The 22166-nt window shown below is 42.2% G+C and overlaps 2 protein-coding genes across 2 annotated transcripts in view; one reads left to right on the top strand and one right to left on the bottom strand.

Moving 5' to 3' along the window:
• The window catches only part of ZNF106 (zinc finger protein 106), a 60616-nt gene extending 56968 nt beyond the window's left edge, over positions 1 to 3648 (bottom strand). Inside the window, exon 1 of the mRNA XM_081095650.1 lies at positions 3496 to 3648. The gene's annotated coding sequence lies outside the window, so the exon portion shown is untranslated. The remainder of the gene's footprint in view (positions 1 to 3495) is intronic.
• A 7119-nt stretch (positions 3649 to 10767) lies between these two features.
• Positions 10768 to 22166, top strand: part of SNAP23 (synaptosome associated protein 23) — a 45655-nt gene continuing 34256 nt past the window's right edge. The window contains exon 1 of the mRNA XM_081095212.1: positions 10768 to 10858. The gene's annotated coding sequence lies outside the window, so the exon portion shown is untranslated. The remainder of the gene's footprint in view (positions 10859 to 22166) is intronic.

Below are 22166 nucleotides of genomic sequence, written 5' to 3'. Positions count from 1 at the left end.
TTTGCCCCCAGCCCCCGTTTCCCGTATTATTTACATCTTACATTAGTACAATTTGTCACAATTAACAAACCAATATTGACACATAATTATTAATTTAAGCCTATACTTTATTCCCTCATTTTTTACACAGTATCCTTTTTCTCCAGCATCTGAACCAGGGGACAGCTACATTTAGTCATTATGTCCCCTTAGGCTCCTCTTGGCTATAACAGTTATTCCACAAATTATGTTGTATTTTTATCATCCAGTTCAAAATACTTAATTTCTCTTGATATTTCTTCTTTGCCTCATAACTTTAAAAGTTTCACTGAATTTCCAACTATTTTAAGATACCTACATTGATCCCATTATGGTCAAAGACCATTTTCCGCATTATGTGGGCTGTGTATAACCTCCCGTTGTAGTTGAGTTTGATGAGCTGCGAAGACTGGCTACAACCAATGTGAAGGATCTGCTGTGCAGGGTCGACCCCACAGAACTAGACTTACTTCAGCAGGGCTCTGGTGCCTACTGAGTCCACCCCTTGAGTGTGTCCTTGTAGAAGTAGTGCTTCCACATGGTCTGAAGCTGTCCAGGTGCACTGACTCTGAGACCTCCTGGGAGGCGCAGGCCAAGATCAGCCACCACCTGTGCTCTGCCTGGGGCCACCCAGCATGAGCTATAAAGTGATCTGCAGATGGCCACTACTTCTAGTGGGCTTGGAAATGCTCAAGAGAAGCCAAGCTGTGCACCAAAGCTGGCTACCACTACTGCCAGGCCTGGGGCCACTTAGTGAGAGGTACAGGGCCAGATGCTACCTGTTTGAGGGATTTTAGAAAAGTTTGAAGCATGAACCAAGTTTGTATGGAAAAGCCAGGAGAAACGATGTGGGTTAGGCCCACAAGTTGGGTGAGGTGGGGTCTCAGGGAATCACCAGCGTAGGACTAACTATGTAAGCCAGGTTGATGGAGACTCAGATATGGTGCCAGCCAGCAGGCTCTGTGAAAGAGGGCTCAGAAACGGCATAGCCTCTGCCAATACTTCTGTCTGAGAGAAACCAGCTCCTCCAGTTCTTGCCCTGATCCCAGACACTTCAGTTCCTCCCTGGTGCCTTTAGAGCTACTGTCCCAGCACCAGAACTTAGAACAAGTGAGTCTAAGACTGTGTATGGGGCCTTTAAGAGAAACCCCTGAGTCTCCAGCCACCTTCCAACTCACTCAGTCACAATCCCTGCTGGTTTTTACAGCCAGAACTTACGGGGGCTTCTCTTCCTGGCACGGGAACCCTGGGCTGAGGGGCCTCGTGTGGGGCTGGGAACGCTCACTCCTCAGGGGAACTTCTGCAGCCCAGATATCCCTCCTGATTTTTATCTGCCACACATGGGTATGGGACTGGCCAGGTCTGCACCTCCACCCCTCCTACCAGTCTCCATGTGGCTTCTTCTTTATATCCTTAACTGCAGGACTTGTGTTCAGCTGGATTTCAGGTGGCTCTGAATGATAGTTGTCCTATTGTTTAGTTGTAATTTTGATGTGGTTGTTGGAGGATTCAAGTATGGCATTTAACTATGCTGCCATCTTGATGGGAACCCTGGCTCATCCTAACACATGCATAATTTACTTAAATAGTCCACTATTGATTCATTACTTAGGAACTCTCACTTTTTGATAATCTCTTTCAGATTAAAAATTAAGACAGAAATCTAATGGATTCTAAGGTTTCAATTAGAAATTTAGCATAGCGGATGTGCAATTGGAGTATTCATATGTAACTTGTCTGCCTAGGTGCTCTTATTCACTGAGTACACAAATTAATCCCAAAGTTCCCACTTAGTTACTGTAATTACTAATGACAAAATATGTGTATTTCTCACTGAGCCACTCCTTGTCCCAGAACCACGACAGCTGACATCTGCTGCCATTATTCCTTGCTTCTCTTCTTATAGAGTAGCCTTCAAACTACATGTGTTCTAACCTAAATATACAATAATTACCATTCAGTCTTCCTCTTTAAATCTTTCTTTTGATCAGAATAATTGGTTCTGAACTAACCTAATCAGACTCCTTCATACCTCTCCCAATTTCCAAGCCATTTTGAAGTTCTTTTTAAAAAACCATCCAGTATCCTTAATTAAAAACTCTGACCGCCAAAAATGGTTTGGCTCAGTGGAGCATCGGCCTGCGGACTGAAAGTTCCCAGGTTCGATTCCGGTCAAGGGCATATACCTGGGTTGTGGGCACATCCCCAGTAGGAGATGCGCAGGAGGCAGCTGATCGATGTTTCTAACTATCTCTCTCCCTTCCTTTCTGTAAAAAATCAATAAAATATATTTAAAAAAAAAAAAAAAACTCTGACCATTTTCTAGACTCCTATAGTTAACTCCAGAAACTATAACTGTAATGTAGTTGCTTCTCAGCAGTAGTACTTTATATATCTAACTTGGAGTAACAGAAAAAAATAGATAAGCTTAGGCACTGTATGTGAATATCACCACTTAACACTAGTTAAATTAGCTTGAGCGAATTACCATCAAACTCTCAGCCCTCATCTAAAATGTGCTCCAAATAAAAAAAAACCCACAAGGTTACAATATCTCATTTTTTGTGACAGACCTGAGTGTATCTGAGTGGAGTAGGTGCTAAGTACTAGTAAATCCTAGTTGAATGTAAATAATTGTCTTCCATTGTTTCGTTCACTACCAAAACTTGAAAACAGGGTTTAAAACAAATTTTAAGATTTACCATGGAATTTAGAACAAGACTGTAGGCTCTTAGTAAGTGCTGAAAAGTTGTTTTGGCTTGAGTTAATGCGATATAAACCATTATGGTGAATATAGCATTCATTTGCTAGGTACGAAAAAAACTTGCCCTGAACTAGAATGGTAGTCCCCAGCTAAGAGCCATGGAAATCTCAAACGCCCCAAGATGACTTAATCTCCGACTCTCACAACATGATTCTGACTCTCAAGATGATTAAATGGAGCCGATTGAAGGGAGTGGGATGCAAAGCATTTTCTCTCCATAATTATGCACCGAGATTTGGACTCAAATATTAAACTGACACATAGTAAGCGCTCCATGATTCTATTATTAAAACGCATGCCACTGGGGGAGAAAACGGAAGGAATTAAAACACACACACACACACACAACAGAGGCTGCCACTCCACTTTGTCCCTGGCCCAAAGTCCCGGAGGCCGGTAAGCAAATGCGGCACCGGAGGCCTGAGGAGGTCGGCGGCCTTCCCCAAAGGTCAGGGATCTGCAGCCACATTTCCTGCTGGGGCGGGGAGCGAGCCTGGGACGCCCCCGCGAGAATGTGTACCCCCCAAGCCAGAAACGCAACCGGCCCGTGCGCCCGCGCGGGCTCCAGGAGCGAGGACCACCCGGCTGCCCTGCGCCCCAGCCCGCAGGGGCACAGACCCGGCCGCGACCTGCAGCCCCCACCTCCCGAGGGGCAGATCCCCGGCCTCCCGCGCCCCCGTGCGCCTCAGCACAGCCCGGCCCTGGGTACTCACCCTAGCTGCCGACCCTCTTACTCCATCAGGCCGCCGAGGCCCGGGCGAAGGCGCTCCCAAACGCCCTCCTCCGCCTTGGGTCCGGCGGCCCGCTCCGGACCCGCTCCTCCACGCCGGGCACCGCCGCCGCCGCCGCCGCCGCCACCAGTGCGCAGGCGCAAGGCGCGGCCTTCGCGCTTCCTTTTTTTTTCCCCCCTTTGGAGTCCGCCTTTCTCAATAATCTAGCTTTATTTGAACACGCGAGAGTGAACAACGGACATAGGGGAAAGAGGCTTCACTCAGGAAGGAGCACGCCCAGAGGCAGGCTGGCTTGCGGAAGACTTAGCACCAGACACTCCCGGGATCAGCCTTCCTGGCTACTCTTTCATGCTCTACTCTTTCTGGGCCTCCCTCGTGCGCTTACTTTTTTCCCAAGTAGCAACGGTTTCAGCTAAATTTTCAACCACTACTCCTCTGCAAAACTTACTAACACTTAATGGAAGTGAAATGAACAAGTCCCAATGAGAAAGCTTTAGAACAGACGGACCGGAGTTGAAATGTTGAACTTTGTGACTTTGGACAAAATTACAAGATTTCTTGGAACCTCACTTTCCTCAGAGTTAAATGTAAAATAATCTTATCTCTCAGGGTGTTGCTAGTTTTACATGAGCAGATAATCCATCAATACCTATGATTATATTCTTATACCCACTGTGCATATATTTTCCAGTATTATTAAACTTGGCTTATACTCATTCCCACAAGATACTATTTTAGTGACTAAACTAGTCAGATAACCAAATTACATTAAGGTTGAAGTGTTACTTCTATATTATTGAATCTCTAGTAATATCTATGTGTGTGTGTTTTTAAGTTGTGTCTTTTTAAAAAATATTCTTATTGATTTCAGAGAGGAAGGGAGAGAGATAGAAACATCAATGATGAAAAAGAATCTTTGATCAGCTGCCTCCTGCACAACCCCTACTGGTGATCGAGACCCCAATCCGAACATGTGCCCTTGACTGGAATCGAACCCAGGACCCTCCATTCTGCAGGCTGTTGCTCTCTACTGAGCCAAACCAGCTAGGGCTTAATATCTATGTTTAACAAGAACTTCAATGCCTCAAATCAATGTAAGCAGCTCCCACCAACTATGTGTAAGTCCAGATTTGCTTCTAGAGGATTGAGTAACTATTCCAATTCTGTATTTATGACATCACAAGTCCTTGAAACACATCTGGGGTATGCTGTTCATCATACTCTCCTTTAAAAGACATACAATGAAAGAATTGCTGTGCCTATAAACTCGGGGCCATAATCCAAGGAAAAGCTTACAGAAGACCAAAATATGCTGTTGGTGAACATCAAGGTAATCCTAGATAAGGGTTTCTCAACCTTGGCACATATATGTGGAGATAATTCTTGTGCTATACTGTGAATTGTAGGATATTTAGCAACATCCCTGGACACCAGATGCCTCTAGTCCTCCTCTTACATCTTCTCCCAACACCGCCCTCCCCCAGCCCCCATCATCACAACAATTAAAAAAAAAAAATGTCTCCAAACACTGTCCCCTGGCCTAAAGGGCAAAAATGCCCCTGGTTAAGAAAATAGCATTATACCAGTGACCATCTCAACCCTAAGTGAACTCTCCCTTCCTGCTTGAGAAAGCCACACAGGAAAGCAGAACTGGTGAGTTCATTTTTACAATAGTATACAGGCCCTCAACACTGCTTACTAGTCCTATTGCTTTTATCAGGCCAACTTGCTCTATCACTTCCTACAATATTCCAAGTCTTTCCACTTTCCATAAAACTCCCAACCTGTTTTCTACCAGCAGTTTTATAGAGAAAACAAAGGCCATCAAATGAGAACTACTTTAATTTCCTCTTACAAAACATACAAACTTATAGATACTTCCTTTCTTTATAAATGAGGAGGTGTCTTATCTCCAAGACATTTTTGCAAACAATGCTTTGGGTTGCCTTTACTCTTACCATCTCAAGATCCTTTACCTTTGCCTAGGACCTCTCTCTCTCTCTCCCTCCCTCTCTCTCTATTTTTACTTTTATTAATATTTATAAGTTTTGATTTTTTTTAAAACATATTTTATTGATTTTTTACATAGAGGAAGGGAGAGGGATAGTCAGAAACATTGATGAGAGACACCAATCAGCCGCCTCCCGCAACCAAGGTACATGCCCTTGACCAGAATCGAATCTGGGACCCTTCCGTCCGCAGGCCGACACTCTATCCACTGAGCCAAACCGGTTAGGGCAGATTTTTTAAATTAAATCTTTATTGTTCAGATTATTACAGTTGTTCCTCTTTTTTCCCCCCATAGCTCCCCTCCACCTGGTTTCCACCCCATCCTCTGCCCTTACCCCCCACCCCCACTGTCCTCATCCATAGGTGTACAATTTTTGTCCAGTCTCTTCCTGCACTCCCCACATCCATTTCCCCCAGAGAATTGTCAGTCCACTCCCTTTCTATGCCCCTGATTCTATTATATTCACCAGTTCATTCTCTTCATCAGATTTTTTATTCCCTTGGTTTTTAGATTCACTTGATGATAGATATGTACTTGTTCATAATTTTTATCTTTACCTTCTTCTTCCTCTTAAAGAATACCTTTCAGAATTTCATATAATACTGGTTTGGTGGTGATGAACTCCTTTAGCTTTTTCTTATCTGTGAAGCTCTTTATCTGACCTTCAATTCTGAATGATAGCTTTGCTGGGTAAAGTAATCTTGGTTGTAGGTTCTTGGTATTCATCACTTTGAATATTTCTTGACACTCCCTTCTGGCCTGCATAGTTTCTGTTGAGGAATCAGCTGACAGTCCTATGGGTACTCTCTTGTAGGTAATTGACTGTTTTTCTCTTGCTGCTTTTAAGATTCTCTCTTTGTCTTTTGCTCTTGGCATTTTAATTATGATGTGTCTTGGTATGGTCCTCTTTGGATTCCTTTTTTTTTTTTTTTTAAAGATATATTCTATTGATTTTTTACAGAGAGGAAGAGAGAGAGACAGAGAGTTAGAAACATCGATGGGAGAGAAACATCGATCATCTGCCTCCTGCACATCTCCCACTGGGGATGTGCCCGCAACCCAGGTACATGCCCTTGACCGGAATCGAACCTGGGACCCCTCAGTCCGCAGGCCGACGCTCTTTCCACTGAGCCAAACCGGTTTCAGCTGGATTCCTTTTGTTTGGGGTTCTCTTCACTTCCTGGACTTGTAAGTCTATTTCTTTCACCAGGTAGGGGAAGTTTTCTGTCATTATTTCTTCAAATAGGTTTTCAATATCTTGCTCTCTCTCTTCTTCTGGCACCCCCATAATTTGGATGTTGGTACCCTTGAAGTTGTCCCAGAGGCTCCTTACACTATCTTCATATTTTTGGATTCTTTTTTCGTTGTTTTTCCGGTTGGGTGTTTTCTGCTTCTTCATATTTCAGATCTTTGACTTGATTCTTGTGATCCTCTAGTCTGCTGTTGGGACTCTGTATAATATCCTTTATTTCAGTCAGTGTATGCTTAATTTCTAGTTGGTCCTTTTTCATATCCTCGAGGGTCTCACTAGATTTATCGAGGGTCTCACTAACTTTTCGGCGGTTTCTAGAAAATTCTTGAAAAACCTTATAACCATGGTTTTGAATTCTATATCCAATAGTGTGCTTTCTTCCATTTCTGTCATTTGTGACCTGTTTCTTTGTTTCCGCATTTTTTATGCTTCCCTATGTTGATAGGGTGGCTTTGTCCTATAGGTGTCCTATAGGGCCCAGTGGCTCAGCCTCCCCAATTACCTGAGGTGGACACTCTTGGTGCACCCCTTTGTGGGCTTTGTGCACAGTCTTGTTGTAGTTAAGCCTTGATTGTTGTAGGTATCACTGGGAGGAATTGACCTCCAGGCCAATTGGCTGTGAGAATCAGCTGTGTCTGCAGTGGGAGAACTTCTGTGCTGGAGACACCCTTATGGGGCAAGACTTGCTTCAGTGGGGCTTAGGTGCTCACTGAGTCTGCCCCCTTAGTGTGTCCCTTATGGATCTGAGGAGTTGTAATCTGGGTGGTCCCACTCTGACCACTGGGTACACTGGCACTTGAATCTCTAAGGAGGTGCTAATTTAGCCTCTGCCTGAGGCTACCCAGCAGGAGCTATGGAGAGATCTGCAGATTCCTCTTCTTTGTTTGGGATTTGGAGGTGCCCAAATGAGGCCCAGCTGTGAAGCAATGCAAGCTGCTGTGGGGCCTTGAGCCTTCTTTTGGATGTTCTGGATCTCTCTGACCCAGCTGCAGTTTGTTAGGTAATTTTAGATTGCAAAGGGCCAGGTCATTCATATCCAAAAGCCTCTTCGCACAGCTTGGGTGGGACGGGGTCTCAGGGAATCAACAGGGCGGAGCAAACAGCTATGGCTGATCCTTAGCCCTGCCCTAAGAGGCCCCACGTCTCAGTGTCCCAGGGTAATTGCTGCTAGCACCTCTGAGAGAAAGCTGCCCTCGAGTTCTGCTCGCTGCCAGACAGTCCAGTTTCTCCCCCTATGAGTCTGGGTCCCCAGAGACTTCCTGGAACTGGAGTTCAGAGCAGTCAGGGGCTTGTGACTCCCTCCCGATTTAAAAAGACAGCTGCGTCCTCAGTTGCCAGCCCTTTCCACATGGGCCTTTGTACCTCTGCACTTTACTTCTGCACCTCCTCTGAGTCACAGTGTGCTTTTCTCTTTCCTTCTAGTTGTAGAATTTCCACTCAGCCAGCCTTGCTGTTGTTCTGGATGATGTCTGTTTTGTCTTTTAGTTGTATTTTTGAAGTGGTTGTGTGAGGCAGCAATTTCAGGTGTTTACCTATGCCACCATCTTTGTATTTATAAGTTTTTGTTTTTTCAATTTCTTCTGGGATATTTTTTCTTCTGTGCAACCGCCTCTTCTGGGTTAGGAACAATCTGTTCTTTTTCAGTAGGATCACCTCATTGTGGAAGGGAGAGCTCATGTGTGGGTTAATCTGCTCATGAGCTCTGTAAATTCTACACTGAAGCTTTATTTAGGGGGATGTGCTCAATGACCAGAGAATCTATACCTGAACCCTTAAGTTCAGTATTACTTTCTGCATTTTTAAGGATGTACAGCAAGCATTCTTTTTGGCCCACCAACCTGTGTCTAGTCCAGCCGTGGGCAAACTATGGCCCGCGGGCCGGATCCAGCCCATTTGAAATGAATAAAACTAAAAAAAAAAAAAAAGACTGTACCCTTTTATGTAATGATGTTTACTTTGAATTTATATTAGTTCACACAAACACTCCATCCATGCTTTTGTTCCGGCCCTCTGGTCCAGTTTAAGAACCCATTGTGGCCCTCCAGTCAAAAAGTTTGCCCACCCCTGGTCTAGCCCCACTGTTTCACCTGGGTACACCTATCAACTCCACCATTGTAATGACGGAATGGCACACATTGCTTCTGTAGAGTGGCATCCTTCAGATATTTGGTGGCTTTTCTAATATGCATACCCTTGATGGCCTGGGCAGTTTTATGAGTGTTCTTAAAAGTTAACATGAAGATTTGAACCTCTTGATATATGCATGCTTTTGTGTGGTTTTCTGGGTCAAGTGAACAGCGAACCATTTTCAGAGGTCACCTCTGGCTCCTTTTGGGAAGAGCTGATGAGCACTTCTCTTTATTTAACTGTACTTTCTCACTTGAATGTTCCCTATCATGCTTAAATTTCTTCTGTTTTAACTCTTTTTTACTTCATTTTATTGATTTTTTTTAGGGGAAGGGATAGAGAGAAAGAGAGAGAGAGAGAGAGAGAGAGAGAGAGAGAGAGAAACATCAAAGTGAAAGAAACATTGATCGGTTGCCTCCTGTAGGTGCCCCAACCAGGGATTGAATCCTTAACCTGGGTATGTGCCCTGACCAGGAATCAAACCCACTACCTTTTGGTGTGCGGGAGGATGCTCTAACCCAGGGGTGGGCAAACTTTTTGACTCGAGGGCCACAATGGGTTCTTAAACTGGACCGGAGGGCTGGAACAAAAGCATGGATGGAGTGTTTGTGTGAACTAATATAAATTCAAAGTAAACATCATTACATAAAAGGGTACGGTCTTTTTTTTTTTTAGTTTTATTCATTTCAAGCGGGCCGGATCTGGCCCGCGGGCCGTAGTTTGCCCACGGCTGCTCTAACCAACTAAGCCATACCAGCCAAGGCATCTTCTGTTGTAATTCTAACAAAGTGGGAAAAAACAAACAAAAACAGAAACAAAGACTTTGACCTCTTGTCATTCTCTTTCTCTCCTATCAAGGCCAAACTTTCCAAACTATTCTACAACTTGCCCCCATTTCTGCATCCAAACTACTGCAATCTATCTTTCAACCCCATCATTCTACAGCTTTCACTAAGATCACCACTGACTTATGTGTTACTAAATTCAAAAGATAATTCTCAGGTTTCATCATCATCCTTGACTCTTTGGAAATAGACTACTTCTTTGAATCTCTCCTCTTTAAAAATTTCCAACATTTTTTTCTTTTTCTTTCCAACACTGTTCTTTATTCTTAGAGGTGCTTGGAAGGATTCCCATAAGTGCTTAAAATCCTTCAATAGCGCTCAGTGGTCATACTAGTAGTATAAAGTGCAGGCTCACTAGTCCAAAAGTGCAAGAACTTCCTAGATCTACCTAGCGGTGGCCAACTTTTAAAAAATGTATTCCCCGCTTCACCAGGAGATACATGATGAGCTGTGAACTTCTAACCAGGATAAACTCCAAAGAATATCCAGAAGGCGCTATGTTATTCTTGGCATAAGCTGTTTCCAATGCTGGAAAAGTCGATCTTCCTCCCGGACTTCCGGAGGAACGCCTTATCCTTAATGATTCACAAGTCACTTCCTCCAGGAACCCTTCCAGACACCCCTAAAATTAAGGCGCTTTGTTCATTGTGCGCCAAGGGGTGGGTCGGATTTTCTATACGCCACGCAGTATATCCTAACCACTATAATTTGTTTACATAACTTATCTCCCAGTCTAGACAGATCAAAAAGCCCTGGGAGGGCAGGGAAGGCATTCCATTCGCCTTTTTCCCTCAGCGTCCAGCCCGCATGATGCCTGGCACACGGTTCGCGCCCACGAAACGCTCGCTGCACGCACACGTCCCACCTGCCCGCGGCACTCCAATCACCCGTTAACGGGCGAGTCCCGAGCTCTCCGCCAGCGTGGCAGGGACATTTAAACCCCCGGCGCGGGGATTGGCTGCCACGGCAGGGGTGTGTCCGCGCCCGCGCCCCGGGAAAGTGCGCAGGCGTGCGACTCCGGCGCGCGCAGGCGCAAAAGGGCGCAGCCCGTGGTCGGGTTCGTGGTGTCCGAGCAGCCTCGGCCCGGAGAGGAGTGACCGGAACTGCTGGGTGAGTCTCCAGGAGTGGGGCTAGGGGAGTTGGCCGGGGTGACGATTGAGATAGCCTCAAGAAGAGAAAGTATGTCGTGACGATGGAAAAGTTGATGGGGTCAGGCTTTTGGGGAGGAGAGAGGGGGCCGTTCCGACCCCGCTGGGGCAAGTCGGGCCCGGAGTGGGGACGCGAGGCGCTGGGACCCTGTCGGGGGGCTGGCGGAGGAAGGGTGGCGGGATGGTGGTTCCCTGGACCCTTCCTTGAACCAAGCGAAGGTCACCCCCACTGCTCACCACCCATCCCCGCCGTGCTGCTCCGGGACGGGTCAGTAGCCTGTCCGGTGCCTACAGGGATCAATTTGGAACTAGTTGTTTGAAGGTCTCTGGGGTTCATGGCGTTGGAGAGTCCACGCTCTCTAGGAAAGCCCATTCTTTACGCGGCTGTACCGCAGAAGCGCGGGGGGGAAAAAAGGATCGATAAAACGAATTTTACAATTCGGGGCTGGAGTAGTTGGGGGCCGGGGGAAATATTGGACAGTGCTGTTTTCACCTCGTCATTTTTACTGTCATTAGTCATCACAGTGTTAGGAAAGGCCGGCGAGGGTAGAGGAAACCGAAAAACGTTGAGGTTGGGAAAAGAAGATGAGAAGGGAATATTATTTTGCCTTTTGCTACTTGTCATCTCCTTGTGGAGGCGGGAGGAGTGACTGGGAGAAGGGAGTTTGGAAACGAGCGGCTTCTGACAGTGTGCCCTCAAGCTTGTGAAAATAATGTAGCTTCTTAGTAGCAGATATTTCAAGAATGAAGAAGGATGCTTCATCTGTCCTAGTGCCCTAAAGACTGGTTTTCAGATCTCCCAGGAAAATACCGCAGATACCCCGATAGAAGTGGTTCTCCCACATTCTTGCCCAGCCCAGATAACCGCATTTGAAATCCATGAGACAGCATTAGCTAGAACACTTGGAAATCTAATCTTAAAATACCTCATATTAAAACATTTTTTAAAATGAGTATTTCTGCCATCAGCAAAATTGATGCCTAGGCATTCATTCAGTGATCACTTGTCATTCATTCTTTTGGCAAGAGTTAGTGAGAAAGAACACATTTATGTAAATACTAGAGGTCCAGTGCATGAAATTCATACACTGGACGGGGTCCCCTCAGCCCGGCCTGCACCCTCTCACAGTCCAGGAGCCCTTGGGGATGTCCGACTGCTGCTGTTGCGCTCCCCTGCATGAGCCCCAGTTTCTGGGGCACCGACCTCCAGGGCCCAGCTCCTGAGCATCTGCCCCCTGGTGGTCAGTGTGTGTGTCATAGGGACCAGTCCTTGTGCTGTTTGGTCGATTTGCATATTAGCCTTTTATTGTATAGGATAGGATTAGCACATATGGAGAAACACCTTTTCCCCCATTACCGTAAGTAAATAAAATGATCATATAAATCAACCTACAGTTTGAATATTTATCAGTGTTTCTAGGGTGGTTTGTTTTGTTTTGTTTTGTTTTGTTTTTGGTCAGGTGCTTGTCTTGTGGCTATGCATTAGGAAACTGCTATCTTAGTTTCAAAATAGGAATAACTTATCGTGCCATTATTTTCTTAACAATAGTGCACTCTTTCCTGTAAACAGTAGAATTTCTGTATGCGTCTTAGTATTTGTTGATTTTGCTCAAAATGAACTTAAGCATAGTAATAAGCTCACTCAAGATCACATATTTTCTAATCTTTCAGAACACAAGAAGAAAGCAAACAAACAAAAAACAGGCCCTGTTCCTCATGGAACAGCTGTCAGTACCTCATTTATCATGAACTACATACCGCCATCCTAAAATTTGCCTTTTAGAAGAATAACTCTTATTTTTTTAATATATTTTATTGATTTTTTACAGAGAGGAAGGGAGAGAGATAGAGAGTTAGAAACATCGATGAGAGAGAAACATCGATCAGCTGCCTCCTGCACATCTCCTACTGGGGATATGCCCTCAACCCAGGTACATGCCCTTGACCGGAATCGAACCTGGGACCTTTCAGTCTGCAGGCCGACGCTCTATCCACTGAGCCAAACCGGTTTCGGCAAGAATAACTCTTATTTTACTTCATATTTTTAATGGGCTTTTAAAGAAACATTACCCTTTTCCAAAGGGATAATCTATGAAATCATACTTTTGATGTATTTTATACCTTTTTCTGGTATACATTATAGTAAATATGTAAATACTAAATACTGTTGCTTGTGTAATGGCTAAAACCATAGCTTGTTCTCACTCTGTACTTCGGAAAATACTGCTTTGGGTCCTAATCTATTCAGTTTTTAAATAAAGTGGAAATTGCATTACCTAAACTGTAAGGCTTCAAAGTTCTGTGAGTCCTATGATGGCCTTCACTATAATGACACCGTTATAGTAAATTATTTGTTTTCACCCGGTGAAAGTATATTAGAATAGCAAAAGGATAGTTACTCTGAGATTTTGTGAAATCAACTGCCTTTTTCTTTTCTTTTTCTTTCTTCTGACTAAGACGCTTTCTTTTTCTCCTTTGGTTTCTATGTCTTAAACATTCTGGAAACCTATTTAACTTTATTTGTATTCTGCATTATATATATACTAGAGCCCTGGTGCACAAATTCATGCATGCGTTCGGTCCCTTGGTCTGGCCGGTGATCGGGGCCAATTGGGGGCTGTGTCGCCCAGTCCCCAGTGGGGCCAATCGGGGCTGGCTGGCTGGGGGGAGAGATCGTGGGAGGTTGGCCAGCTGCGGGAGGTTGGCTGTGGGAGTGCACTGACCACCAGGGGGCAGCTCCTGTGTTGAGCATCTGCGCCCTGGTGGTCAGTGTGTCCTCATAGTGACCGGTCGACCAATCGAGTGGTCATCCGGTCGTAATGGTCGCTTAGGCTTTTATATATATAGATAAGTAAGCATTTATAATATATGATGTTGCTTGCATCCAAGAGTGCTGAACTTTTTACTCCAGTGCCATATTTTGTTTTGGGGTCTGTAGATTGACAGAGGAGTAGATGACAAGGACTGGTATTTTCTTTGTTGTGGAGAGTGGCTTGAAACAGGTTGACCCACAGTGCCTCCAACAATTGGAGGAAGAGAATTGTGGAGCCGGGAAACAGCATGCACTGTGTAATATGGAGGTGAAGGTGGTGTTTTATTTCCACTCATTTAAATTCACTGATATTTTGGATTTGACTTTAATTTAGGTTGTGTTGCTACTAAAATATTTAAATCACTGATCACCATAGTTTTATGGAATTCCCTCATCTTGTTGGTTTTGTGAGTTCTGTAACTTGGATTTAAAGTTTGTTTTAAATTTATTTTAGCAATGTTTTGACAATTGAGATTACCTTTATATGGACCCTTGATGCTTATAAAATAAAATCCAAACTTTTTGATATAGTATGCAAAGCCCTTCACAACCTGTCTCCTGCCTGCCTTTTAAAGCCACCCTGCCCTTGTATGTATGTTAAATTCTTGCAGGACTATTGGTGCCTTACATTGTGGCACTTCTTTGATAGTCTGAAACCACAATTTCTTTTGAGTTGATCGTGCTTGCTTGGTTTTCATTCCCAAATCATAATCATGATAGATGTTTAATAATTATTATGAAAAACTTGACTAGTTTTATTTTGTAATACATGACAACCAAATGCTTTGCATGAATTAGCTCAGTCCTTATAATAACATTTGATGTAAGCATTATATTCTCATTTAATGAGAAAACTGAATCACAGAGAAGTAAGCAATAGTCAGGATTTGAAACCACTATGCCTCCAAATATTGGGCGCTTAATCACTACACTGTATTGCCTTTTGTTTAAATGAGAATGCCACTCCTTTAATCTACTGTGAGGGAGATATTCTTTTCCAGGGACCTGAATTCTTATACTTTCATCTGTGGCATCTGAATCCTGGTATCGGAATATTTGAGAACCTAACCAGAAAGCTTCTAGGTGAACTTGGAATCAGAGCCAAAATTTTAGAGCGTTTGGGTGAATATTTCATTCTGGCAAGGTGAAGCCTTGCCAGTCATCCCCGCCTCACACTTGTTATCTTCCTGGCAGATATCATATTTATGTTTGCCAGATTGTATTTTCCTTCCCTAGAAGATGAATGCCCTATTCTCTCTCTCTCTCTCTCTCTCTCTCTCTCTCTCTCTCTAATGTTTTATTGATTTTAGAGAGAAAGGAAGGGAGAGGGGGAGATGAGAGAAACATTGATGTGAGAGAGAAACACCAATTAGTTGCCTCTTGCACACACTGGGTTAGGACAAATGCTGCATTCCTTGAGCCTCCTTATCTTTCATATAGAGCATTCTTTTTCTGTTCTCACAGCCATTTTTTAGACAAGGTCAGTATAATAAATTACTTGATTATAATCACATCTAGATTAAAAGTGTGGAAGTTCCAAGGTTGAGCAGTATTTAAAAACTAGGTCTTGACATCAAGCGATTAAGTTATAATAGGTGTTTCTGTAAAACTGACGTGTAATTTTGGTCTTTTTGGTACACATTTGTTGGTGGTACTTTCTCACTCAGCAGTATACAATCATGTGTTTGAATCATGTGCTTCAGTGCTGTTTGAAACCAAGATATTTAATAGATATGATTAGTGGTGTGCTTACATGTACATTGTTTTGGGGCCTGTACATAAGAATAGTTAAAGTTGTTCCTGTAAAAGGAAGTTAAAAGGAAAGAGGAAGTAAAAAGGGGAAGCTAGCTTTAACATAAATAAGACTCTTATCTAATGCCTTTAGGAAGAATTAAATTTCCTAACTTGAGCATGGATTCTTTTTGGCCTAACCCAGAGTATTTAGAATATTTTGGAATTCTCTGCAACTGTACTTTTTGAGTAATTGGGTGGACATTTTTCCTTTCTCCCCTCTTTCCTTCCTTTTTTTTAAAAAAATACTTCTATTGATTTCAGAGAGAAAGGGAGAGGAAGAGAGAAATAGAAACATCAGTGATGATAGGGAATCATTGGTTGGCTGCCTCCTACACACCCCTTCCTGGGGATTGAGCCCATAACCCAGGCATGTGCCCTTGACTGGAATCAAACCCAGGACCCGTTAGTCCCCAGGCCATTGCTCTATCCACTGAGCAAAACCAGCTAGGGCCCTTCCTTCCTTCTTTATGTGTAAACATTTTTTTAAAAATTTCACTCCAGTCTTTTTAAAAAAATATATTTTTGTTGATTTCAGAGAGGAAGGGAGAGAGAGATAGAAACATCAGTGATGAGAGAGAATCATTGATCAGCTGCCTCCTACACGCCCCACACAGGGTATCAAGCCCGCAACCCAGGCATGTGCACTTGACTGGAATCAAACCTAGGACCAACCCTTCAGTCTGTAGACCGATGCTCTATCCACTGAGCCAAACTGGCTAGGGCTATGTATAAACATTTTTAAAAAATATATTTTATTGATTTTTACAGAGAGGAAAGGAGAGGGATAGAGAATCAGAAACACCGCTGAGAGAGAAACACCGATCAGCTGCCTCCTGCACACCCCCCCGCTGGGGATGTGCCTGCAACCAAGGTACATGCCCTTGACTGGAATCGAACCCGGGACCCTTCAGTCCGCAGGCCGACGCTCTATCCACTGAGCCAAACCGGTTAGGGCTGTATAAACATTTTTTTTTTAAATATATTTTATTGATTTTTTACAGAGTGGAAGTGAGAGAGATAGAGAGTTAGAAACATCGATGAGAGAGGAACATCGATCAGCTGCCTCCTGCACATCTCCTACTGGGGATGTGCCCGCAACCCAGGTACATGCCCTTGACCGGAATCAAACCTGGGACCTTTCAGTCCACAGGCCGACGCTCTATCCACTGAGCCAAACCGGTTTCGGCTGTATAAACATTTTTAACGTTTAATGTTGAAAATGGAATCTAAGAGCAAAAATATATTCCTAAAAATAAACTAAATTATTTTACCCAGTAATGGCCCATATCTGAATTTCTACTTTGTTCTCCTTAATCCTTTCTTCCACTCCTTCCCTTTATTTTCCATTATTCATCTCTAGAGTCTTCAAGAAAGAGTGCTTAGGTGTATTGTGCATATACTTGTACTTCCTTAGGTGCCTAGAATGGCACCTAATAACTGACAGCATGAGATACCAAGTGTGAGGTAGGCATGATTGACAAGGCTTTCTCTGTCTGAAAGTATTTTGGCTCTGATTCTAAGTTTACCTAGAACTTTCTGGTTAGCTTCTCAAATATTTTGATACCAGGAGTCAGTTACTGCAGATAGAGAACATAACAAATAACATTAATATATAAAAGCTCAGTCCATTAATAATTGTCATTGCTAGGCACTGTACTAAGCACTTTGTATACATTAACTAATTTTATTTCTGAAACAACCCAGGGAGGTAGAACTGTTAACAAATGAGGAAACTGATAGTTGAATAGGTTAAGTAAACTGCCTGGGTATCAGAGCTAAGATGAATTCACAGTCTATCAGAATTTGTGTTATTAGCCACTACGTGATGCTCACTCAACACGATTTATTAAATTATCTCATCTTATCCAGAAGTAGCAAGCTTAGTCACAGGAGAATTAATAACTAAAATCATATTCAATCCAACTAGCCCTTGACAGTAGTTCAGATGGTCGTAGCCTTAGGCTAAAAAGATTTTAGTCCAGTAGAGAGGCAGCATTTATGTTCATGAAACAACTAAGAAAACTGAAAAAAATGAAAAGGAAAACTATATATTTGGACACAGTGGAAAAGAGTGCTTTATTTTCTGTATCCTAACTGCAATGTATCATAAAATACCTATTTTAAAAGAAACAAGGGTAGCCCTAACCAGTTTGGCTCAGTGGATAGAGCGTCGGCTTGCGGACTGAAGGGTCCCAGGTTCGATTCCGGTCAAGGGCATGTACCTTGGTTGCGGGCAAATCCCCAGTGGGGGGTGTGCAGGAGGCAGCTGATCGATGCTTCTCTCTCATCGATGTTTCTGACTCTCCGTCTCCCTTCCTCTCTGTAAAAAATCAATACACATGTTAAAAAAAAAAGAAAAGAAACAAGGGTAGTTTTCTTGACATCAAAATATGTTCCCTTACTGATAGCAGATGTGTGAAAGATACTTGGAATTAATTAAGAGGAATATATTTTAGGACTAGAGTTCCTTTCTGCCAAACCTACAAGACTGGGCAGGCTACTGACTTCTCATTGCTTTTCATCCATGAGAGCAGCGGTTCTCAACCTGTGAATCGCGACCCCTTTGGGGGTCAAAGGTCCCTTTCACAGGGGTTGCCTAAGACCATCGGAAAACATATATAATTACATATTGTTTTTGTGATTAATTACTATGCTTTAATTATGTTTAATTTGTAACAATGAAATTGGGGTCACCACAACATGAGGAACTGTATTAAAGGGTCGCGGCATTAGGAAGGTTAGAATAAAGCTTCCTAATGCCACTGCATTAGAATAAATGAGTTTCAACTCTTTTGGGGAGGTCACCATAGCTAGACTGTAGTTTTCACCACATTGTTTCCTGGCAGCCCTTGTCTGTAATTTCCCTCTTCAGTTGGGCTCTGATATGACTTGCCTTCTTAAGACCACAGGCCCTTGCAAACATCTGCTTTCTCTTTCTCAGCTACTATCAAGTCTGTTCCAAGAAGGCCCTCAACCGCCATCCTTTCCCATGACCAGTAAGGATTGTGTATTATAGAAATAGCCTAAGAGCGAGAAAAGTTGCGTTTTTTTCTCTTAGCATAAAGAAGTTGGACTAGATGATTTCTGAAGTTTATTTCTCTTCAGAGATAATTCTCTGAGATGAGAATTAAACAGACATTGTTCTTAGATAATTGATTAGTTAATTAGGCAGAAATTCTTAGGCTAGTATTTTCCCAATGATGTTTCATGGAAGCCTGTTTCCTTGGGATTAATAAAAAAATTCTTGGAAGGTAGGATTTTATGGCCATCTACATTTGACTGGGATAGCCACAGGTTTCTTCACTGCTTCAGGATTTCTGATTTCCAACCAAGAATTTAATCATCCAGCCAGTCAGTGATGCCAGGAAAAATATAAAAATTAGGATGTTGAGAGGGAGGTATAAGACCTAAATATATTCATTGTTGAAAGTCAGTGGATGATATTCAAAATTGAAAATATCAAGAAACAACACTAGCCCTAGCTGGTTGCTCAGTGGTTAGAGCATCACCCCTCGACTGAAGGATAGTAGGTTTGATTCAGGTCAAGGGCACAACCTTGGTTGCAGGGCTGTGACCCTGCAGGAGGCGATCAATCCTTGTCTCTCTCTATCTGTCTCTCCTCCTCCTTTCCACTCTCTCTCTAAAAAATAAAAAAATAAGTCCATGGAAAAAATATCCTCTGTAAGGATTAACAACAACTACAACAACACTATAAGCTCTGATTGTGTCATTTGGAGCTTGCAACATTTTTTATCTTTTAGAGTTTTTCACCTCCTTTCTTCTCCAGGAAGAAAAGTGGTGGTTGGCAAACAGAATAGAGCAAACATGATAAAAATATACCTGCCCTGGCCTGGTAGCTCAGTTGGTTAGAGCGTTGTCCCGATACACCAAGGCTGCAGGTTTAATCCCCTGTCAGGGAACTTACAAGAATCAACCAACAAATGCATAAATAGGTGAAACAACAAATTGATGTCTCTCTCTCTCTCTCTCCAATCAATAAATAAGTTTTAAGAAGGAAATAAACCTAATACCATTCTTCATTAAGATCCAAGTACAGTCTGTGTTTACAATAACTTCTTGGAATTCTGAAAACATACTTTTTTTTTTTCCTTTTCCATCTTTTTAAAAGAGAAAAGAGTCCAAGTTCTCTTCCTTGTAAACAAGGGAACAATTGTTCTTTTTAACTGGCACTCCTGGCTATTTTCCATTATTAATCAAAGGTTTGTAGTTATTACATAACTTTTGCTGCTACTGAAGTCGTATTCTGAAACCTGTCTAGAAAACCAGTGTATGTTTATAATTTTTCTAACATTAAAGGTAATTAAGTTTTTTTGAATATTTAGAAAATACATTATTGTATAAGGCAAATAAAAATAACTTGTAAAAATTTTTTTTACATATGTTTATTGATTTCAGAGAGGAAGGGAGAGGGGGAGAGAGAGAGAAACATCAATGATGAGAGAGAATCATTGATTGGCTGCCTCCTGCACACCCCCTACTGGGGATCGAGCCAGCAATCTGGGCATGTGCCCTTGGCCGAAATCAAACCTGGGACCCTTCAGTCCGCAGGCTCTATCCACTGAGCAAAACCAGCTAAGGCTGTAAAATTTTTTAAAACACTTTTAGTCTATCTTATTTAAGTTGGAGTTCAAGTTTACATTTTGAGTCTTTAGTTTTTAAAGTATACATATTTTTATATGTAACATTAAGATTTACTGATAGACTATAATAGTGTATAACCTTGTATAATGACCATTTTAAATTTCTAAAAACAATTCAGTGTTTTCAGATATACTAACTAACATGTGCATAATGATTTTGATGTTGCTTTATTTAGATTTCACTTTCTCTTGCACCCAGTTATTAATTATAGCCAGGAGTACCAGTCTAGATAAGTACCTAATAACTGGAAACTTGGTTTAATTAAACCTGTTTAATATCTGTCTTGACATGTGCAGGCTCATGACTGGCATGAAAATAGTTTAGATGTATAGCCTAAACAGTGTCATCAACTTTAATATTCAAATTTAGCCTTACAGATTGAAGTTAATGTTAAGTATCTATTATTTTCAGTGGCATTTAGATAGATGTCATTCATATTTAACATCGTTGCTTTAATTTCGGAGAAAGAAAACGATAATAGTTGCTACTATTTCTATCTGCTTCCCTAATAATATTAAAAAAATGGCTAACACTTGATTACCAGCCATGCCTCAGGAACTGTGTTAAGCACTTTGTATGGATCATCTTTTTAAATGTTTACTTTAAAAGCCCATGAAGCCGAAACCGGTTTGGCTCAGTGGATAGAGCGTCGGCTTGCGGACTGAGGGGTCCCGGGTTCGATTCCGGTCAAGGGCATGTACCTGGGTTGTGGGCACATCCCCAGTAGGAGATGTGCAGGAGGCAGCTGATCGATGTTTCTCTCTCATCGATGTTTCTAGCTCTCTGTCTCTCTCCCTTCCTCTCTGTAAAAAAATCAATAAAATATATTTAAAAAAAAAATAAATAAAATAAAAGCCCATGAAATAGATTATCTCCATTTTACAAATGCAAAAATCGGGTCTTAGTGGAGTTAGGTTAACTGTCCAAGGTTATTCAGCAAATACATTGTGGGGCCAGAATTTGAATGCTAGAGCTACTATTACTCACCACTATCCTATCCTGCTTTGAACAGAAGTTGCACTTGTTTCCACAGAAGGTTACCATGAAAGTCTAATCAAAATATGCCAAAGAGAATTGCAAATTTTTTTTAAAATATATTTTATTGAGTTTTTACAGAGAGGAAAGGAGAGGGATAGAGAATTAAAACATCGATGAGAGAGAAACATCTATCAGCTGCCTCTTGCACACTCCCTACTGGGGATGTGCCCGCAACCAAGGTACATGCCCTTGACCGGAATCGAACCTGGGACCCTTCAGTCCGCAGGCTGACACTCTATCCACTGAGCCAAACCAGTCAGGGCTGAGAATTGCAAATTTTAGCAAACTGTTAAGAGTACAGTAATAAACTATATGAGTATAACACATGGAGCAACTTATATTGTGATTAATTTTTCTTTTAAGATAAAATGGAATAAGGCAAGAAACTAACTTGGTAGGATATTTTAATGCAAAATCCTTGCTTTTCAGTATAAACTGGATTATTTTATAAAATCATTCTTATATTGGTCTTGGGAGAACAGAACACTGTGGTATTGATAGTGGTTTAAAGTGTTTTCTCCATTATTTCCTGAGTCTCTGTCCATTTTTATCAGTGAAGACATATGGCTCTCCTGTTGATTAAATTCTAAGCCCTTTTTTTTTTGTTTGTATTCCTTCTTCCCAGGTCTAAGTTATTATAAAACAGCTGAAAACTTTGGTTACCCTGGACTTTCTAGTTCTTACATTTAACTGTCTTTGAATCTGTAGAAGAAAAAAGATTTCATGGTTTTATTTTATTTTTTATTGAATTTATTGGGGTGACATTAGTTAATAAGATTATATAGGTTTCAGGTGTACATTTCTATAATGTGTCATCTGTATACTTAGTGTGTTATCTGTTCACCACCCCAAGTCAAGTCTTCCATCAGGAAGGGTGCCTAGCCTATTTTGGGATATCCAGCACTTCTTATATCATCTTATATTTGTTAAGGGTAGGTGCATCAAACAGTAAGACTTTTTACCA

This window comes from Myotis nattereri (assembly GCF_964212035.1).
Source record: "Myotis nattereri genome assembly, chromosome: 1".
NCBI lineage: Eukaryota > Metazoa > Chordata > Mammalia > Chiroptera > Vespertilionidae > Myotis > Myotis nattereri.
This window is presented reverse-complemented; position numbering and strand designations above follow the sequence as displayed.